Consider the following 13,455-nt stretch of genomic DNA (forward strand, 5'->3'; position numbering starts at 1 on the left):
TGTCTCTAAGGACTTGCTTTATGAATCTGGGTGCTCCTGTATTGGGTGCATATATATTTAGGATAGTTAGCTCTTCTTGTTGAATTGATCCCTTTATCATTATGTAATGGCCTTCTTTGTCTCTTTTGATATTTGTTGGTTTAAAGTCTGTTTTATCAGAGACTAGGATTGCAACCCCTGCTTTTTTTTGCTTTCCATTTGCTTGGTAGACCTTCCTCCATCCCTCTATTTGAGCCTGTCTCTGCATGTGAGATGGGTCTCCTGAATACAGCAAACTGATGGGTCTTGACTCTTTATCCAATTTGCCAGTCCGTGTCTTTTAATTGGAACATTTAGCCCATTTACATTTAAGTTAATATTGTTATGTGTGAATTAGATCCTGTCATATGATGTTAGCTGGTTATTTTACCCGTTAGTTGATGCAGTTTCTTCCTAGCATCAATGGTCTTTACAATTTGGCATGTTTTTGCAGTGGCTGGTACTGGTTATTCCTTTCCATGTTTAGTGCTTCCTTCAGGAGCTCTTGTAAGGCAGGCCTGGTGGTGACAAATCTCTTAGCACTTCCTTGTCCGTAAAGGATTTTATTTCTCCTTCACTTATGAAGCTTAGTTTGGCTGGATATGAAATTCTGGGTTGAAAATTCATCTCTTTAAGAATGTTGAATATTGGCCCCCACTCACTTCTGGCTTGTAGAGTTGCTGCCGAGAGATCCACTCCTTTTGTGGGTAACAAGACCTTTCTCTCTGGCTGCCCTTAACATTTTTTCCTTCATTTCAATCTTGGTGAATCTGACGATTATGTGTCTTAGGGTTGCTGTTCTCAAGGAATATCTTTGTGGTGTTCTCTGTATTTCCTGAATTTGAATGTTGGCCTGCCTTGCTAGGTTGGGGAAGTTCTCCTGGATATTATCCTGAAGAGTGTTTTCCAACTTGGTTCCATTCTCCTTGTCACTTTCAGGTACACCAATCAAACGTCTTTTCACATAGTCCCATATTTCTTGGACGCTTTGTTCATTCCTTCTTACTCTTTTTTCTCTAAACTTCTCTTCTTGCTTTATCTCATTAATTTGATCGTCAATCTCTGATACCATTTCTTCCTCTTGATCAAATTGGGTATTGAAGCTTGTGCATGCATCATATAGTTCTCGTGCCATGGTTTTCAGCTCCATCAGGTCATTTAAGGTCTTTCCTACACTGTTGATTCTAGTTAGACATTCATCTGATCTTTTTTCAAGGTTTTTAGCTTCCTTGTGATGGGTTCTAACATCCTCCTTTAGCTCAGAGGAGTTTGTTATTACCGACCTTCTGAAGTCTACTTCCGTCAGCTCATCAAAATCATTCTCCATCCAGCTTTGTTCTGTTGCTGGTGAGGAGCTGTGATCCTTTGGAGGAGAAAAGACACTCTGGTTTTTAGAATTTTCCACTTTTCTGCTCTGGTTTCTCCCCATCTTTGTGGTTTTATCTACCTTTGGTCTTTGATGTTGATGACCTACAGATGGGGTTTTGATGTGTATATGCTTTTTGTTGATGTTGATGCTATTCCTTTCTGTTTCTTAGTTTTCCTTCTAGCAGTCATGTCCTTCAGCTGCAGGTCTGTTGGAGTTTGCTGGAGGTCTACTACAGACCCTGTTTGCCTGGTTATCACCACCAGAGGCTGCAGAACAGCAAATATTGCTGCCTGATCCTTCCTCTGGAAGCTTCATCCCAGGAGAGCATCCGTCTATATAAGATGTGTCAATCGGCCTATACTGTGAGGTATCTCCCAGTTAGGCTACACGGGGCTCAGGGACCCACTTGAGGAGGCAGTCTCTCCATTCTCAGAGCTCAAACACTGTGCTGGGAGAGCCACTGCTCTGTTCAGAGCTGTCAGACAGGGACGTTTAAGTCTGCAGAAGTTTCTGCTGCCTTTTGTTCAGCTATGCCCTGCCCCGAGAGGTGGAATCTGCAGAGGCAACAGACCTTGCTGAGCTGTGGTGGGATCTGCCCAGTTCGAGCTTTCCCAGCCACTTTGTTTACCTACTCAAGCCTTAGCAATGGTGGACGTCCTCTTCCCCTGCCAGGTTGCTGCCTCGCAGGTCAATCTCAGACTACTGTGCTAGCAGTGAGCAAGGCTCTGTTGGTGTGGGACCTGCCGAGCCAGTCATGGTATATAATCTCCTAGTGTGCTGTTTGCTAAGACTGTTGGAAAAGTGCAGTATTTGGGTGGGAGTGTCCCAATTTTCCCGGTACAGTCTGTCACGGCTTCCTTTGGTTAGGAAAGAGAAATCCTCTGACCCCTTGCACTTCCTGGGTGAGACGATGCCCTGCCCTGCTTCAGCTTGCCCTCCATAGGCTGCACTCACTGTCCAACCAGTCCCAGTGAGATGAGCCAGGTACCTCAGTTGGAAAGGAAGAAATCACCTGTCTTCTGCATTGATCATGCTGTGAACTGCAGACTGGAGCTGTTCCTATTTGGCCATCTTGGAATGGAATCCTTTAGAAGTTTCTTTGTGTTGATTTTCAACCTTGTCTTGGAGCTCATTGAGCTTCCTTGCAATCCATACTCTGAATTCTTTGTCTGCCATTTCTGAGTTTCCATTTTGATTACAGATCATTGCTGTAGATCCAGTGTGATCATTTGGTGGTGTCACTACATTCAGATTTTTTGTGCTGGTTCCTTCTCATCTGGAGACCTTGGCACTTCTAATATTTGTAATTATTTTAGTGTGGGTAGGAGTTTTTCTTTTTATTTTCCTATAATAGTATTATTTTTTCTTTCCTTTTCCCCCCTTTCTAGGGGGTGTAACTGTGGAGAATGCTGGGTAGGGTCTTTTGGCTTTCCTTCTATAGCCCTGTGCACTTCATTCAGCAAGTTTTTTTTTTATTTATAAAGAACAGAAATATATTTCTCACAGTTCTGGAGGATGGGAAGTCTAAGATCAATGATCTGGCACTTGTTCAACTTGGGCTTTCTTGCTGTGTTCTCATATACAGAAGGCAAGCTCGCAGGATGCTCCCTGAAGCCTCTTTTATAAAGGCCTTAATCCCAGTCCTGAGAGAGAACCCCTCATGGCCTAGTGACCTCTTAAAGGCCCCACCTCTTGATGCTGTCACTTTGGCAACACTTGAATTTGAGGGGACACATTCAAGTCATAGCAGACTGAACATTTCTCTTTTGCCAGATAGCACCACGTTCTTTGTCAGTAGGTGGTGGTAGAGGGGCACTGCAGAATAAAAGGGCTTCTCTTGCTTCTAAGAGGATGCTGTGACAGTTAATTTTATGTGTCAAAGTATTTGGTCATACTTTTTTTTTTTTTTAATTTTAGATATTTAACTTTTGCTCTGACTTTCCAGTTATAAGGTCAAACATTATTCTGGGTGTTTCTGTGAGGGTGTTTTTACATGAGATTGACATTTAAATCAGTGAACTTTGAGTAATGCAGACTGCCCTCCTCGATGTTAGTGGGCTTGATCCCGTCAGGTGAAGGCCTGAAGAGAAAAAAAGACTGTCCTCTTCCAAGAAAAAGACAATCCTCCAACAGATACCTTTGGACTGGACCTGCACCATCAGCTTTCCTGGGTCTCGAGCCTCTTGCCTCAGACTCCAGCTTTTGGACTTGTTAGACTTAATAATAATCACAGAAGCCAATCCTTTTAAGGGATTTTCTCTGGAGAACCTTGACAAACACAAACATCTACTGAGAGTTCCTGTCCAAGTTTTGCTCATACCCTAGCAGGAGGCTTCTGGCTTACCAGTCCGAGGGTGTGAGGTTGTTTGCTTGCAAAACCTGAGCCACCAGCTGCACACCAGCTCTGGCCCAGGGCAAGGCAGGGAACTTCCCCATCACTGAGCAGTGAGTAGCCACACTCTTTCTATTAGGTCTGACTTCACCATGGGGAAGGGGACCCCCTTCCAAGGATATTCCTTCCTTGGGTACTCTCAGTCCTGCGACATTATAGCTCTCTCTTAACCTTCTTAATAGCTAATACCATGATTAGTTAAAAGTTTTTTATATTAAAATTATCCCTGTTCAAGTTAATGGTATGGTTTCTGTCTCCTGACTGGATATTAGGATACAATATTTCCTGTCATATTTCTACTACTTTAGGTTTAAAGTTTTTCATAATAAAGATTTAAACTGAATTTTTGATCATTCATTAAATATTTACATAGAACAGGACAAAGGATTATTTTCCTTTGTCTACTTATTGTAAAGAAGCATCCAAGACTTACCACTACATCATGATTACAGGCGGCCACCAGCTTATGATGGTTTTAGGATTTTTTTGACTTTATGATGGGCTTATTAGGATGTAAACCCATTTCAAGCCGAGGAGCTCCTTAGGACTTATGAATCATACCTCTTTCACATCACAGTAAAGTTGGAAAATTGTTAAGTCAAGCTGTCATTAAGTAGGAGACTGCTGTATTGCTAATGTTAAAGGTATTTTTGACTTATGATGGGTTTATTGGGAATTAACCACAATGTAAATCAAGGACCATCTGTATCTTGTATAGTTTTTACTAATGCATTGAAAGAGATCTGTGTAAATTATCTATGACTTCAAAATATGCATATTACCTCCAACTGTGTTAACTCATGTTTTTAAAGAGAATAATGGTATTTTTACACTACGTGGATGTGCTGCAGTAGAATTTTTCTAAGCTACAAAAGTGTATGAATAAAAAATCAACTTAAACTTTTTGGGAAATAATTTCTACTAAAGATTCATAATCAGCATATTCCTTCAATGACCAAGTTCATCCAGTAGATAATCTCCTTGCATAAAAGTTTCAAGATCATGCAGTGACTTGCTTATTCTGTAATCTGAGACCTGGTTCTGTGGAACATTATAGATTCTTATTTTCTCTGATCTTCCTTTACTTCCAATCTGAATTTTTCTAGCACTGTGTTTATTCATTTCTTCTTCTAGATACATATTGTATAGTTTTACACGTAACTTTTTCATAGTCAGCTCTTTACTTTTCAGTTGAGATCTCTCTTGCTGACATTCAGAAACACCTGAATAGTGTTACAAGAATTAAAAAGTTTTAATAGAAAAATCTTCTTTACTAATTTTCAAGGAATACTCCTTTTCCTTCTCATCCCTTTTCTTCTTTCTGTTGGAAGATGAACTAGCTGGACAGCACTGTCCGTGGTATTTACATGTTGCCCCCCCGCCCCCCAGCTCCACTGGCTCGCTTAGTGTCGATTCTCTAATCTTTCGGATTAATCACCAGATTAATCTCAGTAGGTTGGGGCAATACTGCTTACAGTCATGGTGCTAGTATGGATGAGGCCTTGCTTTTCTGTCCTTGGCACTCTTTGTACTCTGTGCACACGTCCTTCAAATTTCATGTGCCTATAGGCTTCTGAACCCCCAATGCTGGCAGATGCATGTCTGAGGCCACCTATTTCACTGGGAAAATATTCCAGGGTTTCAAAATGTCATCTTTTAAACGCAGCGTATTGCTGATACGTATCAAATATCTCTGAAGTAAACAACATTGCCTCCTGACCTCCAACTCCTGCAGTTACTTCCAGGATCAAATCATTTTCATCTGTTTCTTCTGATGCTTCAACTGGTTATTTCTTTTTATAACACAGAGTTATTTCATTCTCTGCAAGTTTCCTTAAATCTTCATCCTCTTTGTGCAGCAAGTACTCGGTCTCCTGCAGCTCCTGTTCCTTCTTGTTCAGCAGCTTGACCACCGCCAACAACTCATGCCTACTGACCTTCAAATGGGCTTCAGACCCCGCCTGGCGCCTGAGAAAGGTCTGCAAGGGCCCGCCCCAGGCGAACAGCCTCTCCAGCGGCAGGCTACCTCAGCTCAGGGGCCTGGTGGGCTGGGCCAATGGCCCCTGTGGGGCCAGAGCCACCAGGCAGTGCCCTCAGCAAGTTTTATATCACACTGTGCAGTTTGATCTACAAGCCAGTAGATGGTGCTTATAGGTAAGAGCTGGTGCAGCTAGTGTGGCTGGGTATATACTTGAGCCTTGTTTACAGGCAGAAGCTCTGTTGCCCTGGGCAATGAACTGATTCGTGGAATGCATAGTGGTCTCAGCTCTCTGCTCAGCCCCTGGGGGGAGGTGGTGCTCATTGGGGGTGCACCTACAGGTCCCGTGATGGCAGGCACAAGCACCTGTGCTGAGGGAGAATCCAGTGGGTGACCACCAAGCACCCAGAGATGTGCCTAGGTGTGGAGCTGGAAAACTCCCTCAGTTCCATTCTCTGTATGGTGACGGGAGGCAGCCTGAACTCTCATCCAGGAGAGTGGATGTTCCAGATGCCTGGAGATCTGCCTGGTGTGTAGCGGAGAGGACTCCTCTGCACCAACCAGGGTCTCTGCACAGAAACAGTGGGGGCAGGTCAGGCTGCTTATCAAGTTGAGTGAGTGTTCCAAATGGCTGGAGATCTGCCTGAGTGTGGAGGAGAGAGGGCCCCCTGCACCAAGATCTCTGCACAAGAGGGGTGAGGAGACTCAGGCTGCTGATCTGGGCAAGCAGATGCTCTGAACGTCTGGAGATCTGCCTGGGCATAGAGCAGTGAGGACCCTGTTGCACCATAGTCTATGTCCAGGAGGGATGGGGCAGCTTAGGCTGCTGGTCCAGGCCAAGTGTGCTCTGAATGCCTGGATTTCTGTCTGGGGTGGAGTGGAGAGGGCCCTGCTACACCATGATCTCAGAGGAGCAGTCTGGGCACCCAGCAATGACACATGCAGGCGGGTTCCAGGTTGCCAAGATGGCCCTGGCTGAAGCCTTGCTGCCCACATAAAACTGCAGCTGTAGCAGCTTTCCTCCTGCCCCAGACCTGTGATGGGGAGAACACAATTCTAGCACCTACTGCTGAAGCAATTTCCACAGTTCTGACTGTGGAGACTCCTACCCCACTCCAGAGCAGGTGCTCCAATCTCTTACCCAAGACTAAAATGCCTGTGCAGTCATGCTACTGGTCAGCAAAGGATGGGTGACTTTGCATGCGCCTAGATTAAAAATGGCATCCTGATCTCAGTCCTGAGTCTGGGAATATGTCTGTGGCTTTTCCTGTTCACATTCCTTCACGGTGGCTTCAAACCTCTCCCCAAGTTAGTTCCACGGCTTGAGAGAAGCAAAGTGCTCTCCCTTGGTCTGTCTTTCTCAGATCCCCATGGAAAGGTGACTTACAGAGTGGGGTTCTCTGCCTCTCTCACATACTGAGGCTTCACTCACTTTGATCAGCCATACACTGTCATGGGGGCTGTTGGCCGGTGTTCTCCTCCCTGGGATTTGGAATGTCCTTCACAATTCTGGTAGATTCCCATTTGCCTTCTTGAATTAAGCTCACAGAGTTGATCCTTATGCACTGCCTTGCTGTTTCCAAGTGGCTGAGCACACACTAAAAGCCTTTAATCCACCATCTTGAGAAAAAGATGGTCTTTTCTTACAAGGACGTTAAGTCATATGTCCTTATATGTCCATTGTAAGTCATGGATTTAGGGCTCACTCTAATCCAGTATGACTTCTTTTTAGCTAAATACATCTGCAAGGGCTGTATTTCTAAATAAGGTAAATAAGGTCACATTCTGAGGATCTGGATGAATGTAAACTTCCAAGTAAACTTTCTTGACTTCAGGGGCCACGTGCGTAAATAAGTATGTGAATAGGGGTGTGTGTGTGTGTTTGTGTATTGGGTGTGGGTGGGAAGTTGTTGGAAGACTGAGACATGGGGGTATCCCACTACAGCCATTTAAAACACTATTCTGGATATATATATAAAAGCTGAGCTGCTGTAACTGGGCTTGTAGGCTACCAGTTTGGGATCCTTCCTGGGCCAGAGAAACACATTTGAATTTATTCCAAGTGAAATTAAGTCATGGAGACTCTGGCTGCTAGAGGTATGGGGTAGATGGGAGGAGGGACTGGATTGGAAGGGAGCCTGCATGGAGGTAAGTACAACATCAAGGAAGTTTCTCTAATTGTCCAGGCATAGTATGGAATACTTTAAAAGACAGGAGCTTGGAAAGTAAGTGTATTTAATTCCAGTTTAAGTAGATGCCAAGAACACCTTGGAGGTAATTAAAAAAAACTTTATTCGTATATCAGATCACATCTTTGTGGGTTATTTGTAAAATGACAGTGACTAATAATATTTTCTAGTAAATTTCCAATATATGCCAGAAGGTGGCAGCATTGTCAAACAGCAGGATGCTTGGTGCTGCCTGCCACTCTCCTTTATATGCCTTGGGACCCACTGAATTTAAGGCCATCTCCTCTCTCTCACCCCCGCCCTTCTGCATCCCCTCTTCCATGTCTTTCTCCTTGCGGGGTTAACATGGTGTGGGCTGGGAGAAGTGGGGCATCAACACTGGTCTCCTTTTATATTAATATCCTCAGAATAGAACCTCCTTAAAACACTACGTCTCCTTTTTTATTAATATCCTCAGAATAGAACCTCCTTAAAACACTACTTTGATTGTATTAAATGTCTCCCTTAAAAATCTCTCGGAGGTAAGACCAGAATGATGAGGAATTTAGAACAATTTCCCATATTTCAGAAAAGCCATGCCTTGGTAAAATGTCAGCTGCTTATGCTAGGATCGTTATGGATTCTGCGATAAATCTGATTGTCTCAGGCTGAGCAAAGACCTGGGTTGGGAGTTTCAAATATTTTTCCAGAAGCAGAGAAATATTATCTCTAAATAAATTCAGCCAGGCAATTAAACTCTTTCAAAACATTGGAATCTTGATTAACACATAAGAAAGCAGGGGTGGTGAGAATCTTGGGCTTCATTATCTTGGTGGATACAAAGGTCGTCTTCATTTAAAAGACTGTTTTGATTAGGGTGGCAGGGCTAACCAAAAAAACCTGGGTTTGGAGTTGGGCCGATCCCTAACTCTGCAACCTCCAGTAAATAATTCAAAATCTTTGAGCTTCATTTTTCTCATTGCATTGGATTGCTATTGACATAAATTAAATAGTGTATATGAAGAACCTAGTATAGTGCTAGCACATAGCTGATGCTCAACAAGCTTTTCTTGAATGAATGGAACTAACAGCCAGAGCAATATTGAGTTTTAGAGGCCTGCTGTGTACCTGATATTGTGGTCGTGGCGAGACTCAAAAGCAACAAATGGAAAGAAGAAAAGAATATGATTCTCTGATCTGGGACATTTAAATTATTATTTTAATTTTAGATCTTGGGCAATTGAACACATTTGAAACTGCCCCCTGGCTCTGGAGGGGGGTGATAAGTAAATGAGATGCCAGGCCACATGCCACTTTTCTTACATACCTCACAGCATGCAGTAGAGTACACAATATCAACTCTAGAAATTGAGCCATTAGAAAGAAAGGAACGCATGAGTGTGTCTTTGATTTGAATACAGGTAATCATCTCATTACCTGAGGTTCGAGGGAGGGCAAATCTTCCCTTTAATCTCTACTGGCTTTATTGTCAGGGAACAAGACAGGGACTTGCCGCCATTATTCACCATCTCTTATTTGAGGACACTTACTTAGCCTGTGCTCAAACAGATAGTCTAATAAGATGCTTGATGGAGAGAGGGTGTGTGTGAACGTGAACGTGGAAAATGGTGGCCCCAAGGTCTTCCTCTTGAGCTTTCTCAGGCTAGCCGAGGACAGGAGCAATCACAACAGCTCAAGTTAGAAAGGGGCTGAAGGGTTGACTTGTTCAACTGGCCTTGTATTCTCAAATTCCTTTTTTGATATTGCTTCAGGAACACTTCAAGAAAATCTGCAAGTAGAGCTTGAGATCTCGGTACCCTGTGCCACCTTGCAATGCCTTTTTCTTCTCAGGAGAAGCTGGGCTTCTCAAACTATGCCCTTTGTTAATTGTTCTTTCTTTGAATACTTCAAGGCCCTGCATTCCTTCTACATGTGGCTCCCTCCCACCCCAGTAATGGAGGAGGATTATGTGAATTCTAATAACATTTTTTTCCATAATTTCCAATAGCTCCTTTTTGGATAATTATGCTGTCTAATACTTTTTCGTTAAAAGTATCATTTTATTGAAGAATTATACTTCTGTTTCTGTGCGTGAACATATATAGATTTCTATAAAAATTCAGGAAGCGGCTGGGTGCAGTGGCTCACGCCTGTAATCCCAGCACTTTGGGAGGCTGAGGTGGGTGGATCATGAGGTCAAGAGATCAAGACCATCCTGACTAACACGGTGAAATCCTGTCTCTACTAAAAATACAAAAGATTAGACGGGCGTCATGGCGGGTGCCTGTAGTCCCAGCTACTTGGGAGGCTGAGGCAGGAGAATGGCGTGAATCCGGGAGGCGGAGCTTGCAGTGAGCCAAGATTGCGCCACTGCACTCCAGTCTGGGCAACAGAGCGAGAGTCCGTCTCAATTAAAAAAAAAAAAAAAAAAATCAGAAACCAGCTTGTCATTAAGTGAGTTGTAACTCATTGTTTATTGGATGCATACAGATACCAGGAATACGGGAGTGAATAAGACAGAAAACCCGCCCTCCAGGAGTTTGTATTTTAATAAGCTGTCATCTCACACAAGGTGAAAGATTGTATTATCTATTGCATAACAAATTGTTATTGTATTATTTATTGTATTATCAATACAATCTATTGATAAATAAAGAGATTGTATTATCTATTGCATAACAAATCACCTCCAAAACATAATGGCTTAAAATAATAAACATTTAACTTGTATTTCCCTCTTTCTGCTGGTTAAGAATTTGGGAATGGCCTACCTGGCTGGTTCTGACTTAGGGTCTTACATGTGACTGCAGTTGGATGTTGGCAAAGGCTGGAGTCATCTGAAAGCTTAAATGAGGCTGGAGAATCTGTTTTGAAGATGGCTGTCTCACACCGCTATAAGCAGGAGGCCTTAGTTCCTAACCATGTGGCCTCTCCATAGATGGCTTGAGTACCCTCACAACATGGAGGTTGGCTTTCTTCAGAGTGAGTGATTGCCTCAGGATACAGCAAGCCTACCTTTCCCCAGAGGCCATGATTGCCTCAGGATGCAAAAGCAAGCTTTTGTACCCACATGTTAATTAATTAGTTAATTCAACAAGTATTTATTGAACACCGACTGTTTGCTAGAAGTTCCAGCATTGAAACATCCCTCATTCTTTCCTCACTGAGAGTTTGGAAAAAGTAAAAATACTTTCAGCTTAGTTAAAGATTGGAAGGACTAGAGTAGTAGTATTTTCTAGAGTCATTCATAGAGAAATAAACCATCTAACCAAGGTAGGGGTGCAATCCAACCAGTTGCAAATAAACAGTGCAATTGTATTTGATTCAAGTGTGCTCTGGGTCTCTTTTTATTTTGGAAATCATTGTGCTTTTGGAATGGCTGCCTAGCAACCAGGGCTTTGCTCAGTTCACACCAGGAGTGTTTGAGCAGAGTTGTTCAATGGCATTAAAATTCACTGGGTTTCCCAAGCAGCAGAAAAACTGCTAGACGCAGCTGAGTGTGGTGGCTCATGCCTGTAATCCCAGCATTTTGGGAGGCCAAGGCGGGCAGATCACAAGGTCAGGAGTTCAAGACCAGCTTGACCAGGATGGTGAAACCCTGTGTCTACTAAAAATACAGAAAAAAAAAAAAAAATTAGCTGGGTGTGGTGGTGCGTGCCTGTAATCCCAGCTACTCAGGGCGCTGAGGCAGGACAATTACTTGAACCCAGGAGGCGGAGGTTGCAGTGAGCCAAGATTGCGCCACTGCACTCCAGCTTGGGTGACAGAGACTCCATCTCAAAAAAAAAAAAAAAAAGAAAAAAGAAAAGAAGAAAACTGCTAGATGTTGAGCCTGTATGGCCACCTAGCAGTGCAGAGAGTGAGTGTCAAGGTCGGAAGACCCTGGGAGGGGTAGAATTTTTCTAGGTTGGGAGGAAGGATGTGCATGCACGATGGTAGTTTTATGCATGGTTGGCTAACAGTGGCATGATTCACATCTAAGAATAGATAACATTTGTTTGAAAATGTTCTTGGTGTTTGCTTTCAGCGATGCTTACACTGAAATGGGAATGACACAGAAAAATAGAATGTGGTGAGTATGTCCCTCTTGTTTGTGAACATTCTACAGTTTTGTGATTAGCAGCTTTCAATTTTAGAGCTCTGGCACATAGATCATTCAAATCAACTTATTTCTCAAAATTTGCACTGGCCCCAAACAAAAACATATGACTAGAATCCTTTTTAAAAATGGGGTTTGAAAAAAGTTAAATCCATCTGTATGCAAGACTATGCTATATGTGGTCTTGGACCCTGGGTTAAGTGCTGTTGAAGTGAGAAAGACATTGTTTGGTATTTACCATTCATTCATTCCTTTATTCAACAAATATTAAAGGTACAATTTTCCAGGCACTCTGTTAGGCATTGGAATATAGACATCAATAAAATAGACACATTCGCTGTCCTTATAGTATTACATTCTAGTGGGACTCATGACATATGAGAAAGAGAGAAAAACTCACATAGCTCTCCTGGGGCAGTAGAAGGGCCAAAGGACTCCAGCAGGTGAAATAAGGATTTTGACAGCTACACAGGAAACTCAGAGCTGCCAAATTCTGCCTTTTTGGATGCTTTTCTGTGAATCCCATCCATGACAGGTGAATTCTTACGTAACAGACTTGTTTATAAGCTACACCAACTCAAGATGTCCAACTGGGCTACCAGAAATCAAACTGTAACTCCTTCACTCACCCACATTGATTATTCGTTAAAGCTTCACCTCTTTCAAAATCTCTCCCTCTCATTCAAGGAGGGCTCTGAAATTTTTTCACACATGCTTGCAAATTGCTATTCCCTAGAGCACTGTGGGGCTTCTAGTGAGGTGTCATTGAAGACTCATGAACAGTGGGAAGAAATAATCAAATGTATCTTTAAGATTAATTTGCAAACAGGGAATAGAGTGACATAAAGTGGAATGAAATCGGAATTAAGAAATACCATAAAGAAGCATACTGGAAGGATTTTATGTGTTTTATTGTTTTTTGGCCAACTAGCTCTCCTTTCTCAGTTTAGCTCTTCAATTCTGCTTTGGGGGACCATCTTTCCCATTCTTAGTCATCGTGATTTGGGTGGGGCTAATCTAACCCCCACTCTGGGGGTGGGGTTAGTGAACTAGCTCTGGCCGAGGAGAAAACATACAGCACATTGTTCCAAAATCACAACAATTGTTCCGAAACCACAACAATCATTCATAGAATGTTTGCTGGAACCATGAGTGAGGCCTCCTCTTACCAATGGGGTTGCCAGTTGGTAGGATGCAAACCCAAAACTCTGTTTGCTATTACATAAGAAAAACTACTGACTGAAAGTGCTGTCAAGTCAGACAGAACTAGAGCAGTGATATGGAGAGTGATATTTGGTAATAATGAGGACCTGGATCCAGCCCTGTCTGAAGTCTAATTTTCAGTTACATTTTCCCACAAATTATTATCTTTTTTTTTTTTTTTTTTTTTTTTTTTTTTTTTTTTTTTTTTTTTTCATCGATGTGTCGCTC

General features: G+C 42.7%; 1 pseudogene; it reads right to left on the bottom strand.

The window, feature by feature from the left end:
* Positions 1-4,674: 4,674 nt before the first annotated feature.
* LOC108528588 (peptide chain release factor 1-like, mitochondrial) overlaps positions 4,675-13,455 on the bottom strand; it is a 19,580-nt pseudogene continuing 10,799 nt past the window's right edge.

Source organism: Rhinopithecus bieti, unplaced genomic scaffold, assembly GCF_001698545.2.
Source record: "Rhinopithecus bieti isolate Rb0 unplaced genomic scaffold, ASM169854v2 scaffold_54, whole genome shotgun sequence".
Classification (NCBI taxonomy): Eukaryota; Metazoa; Chordata; class Mammalia; order Primates; family Cercopithecidae; genus Rhinopithecus; species Rhinopithecus bieti.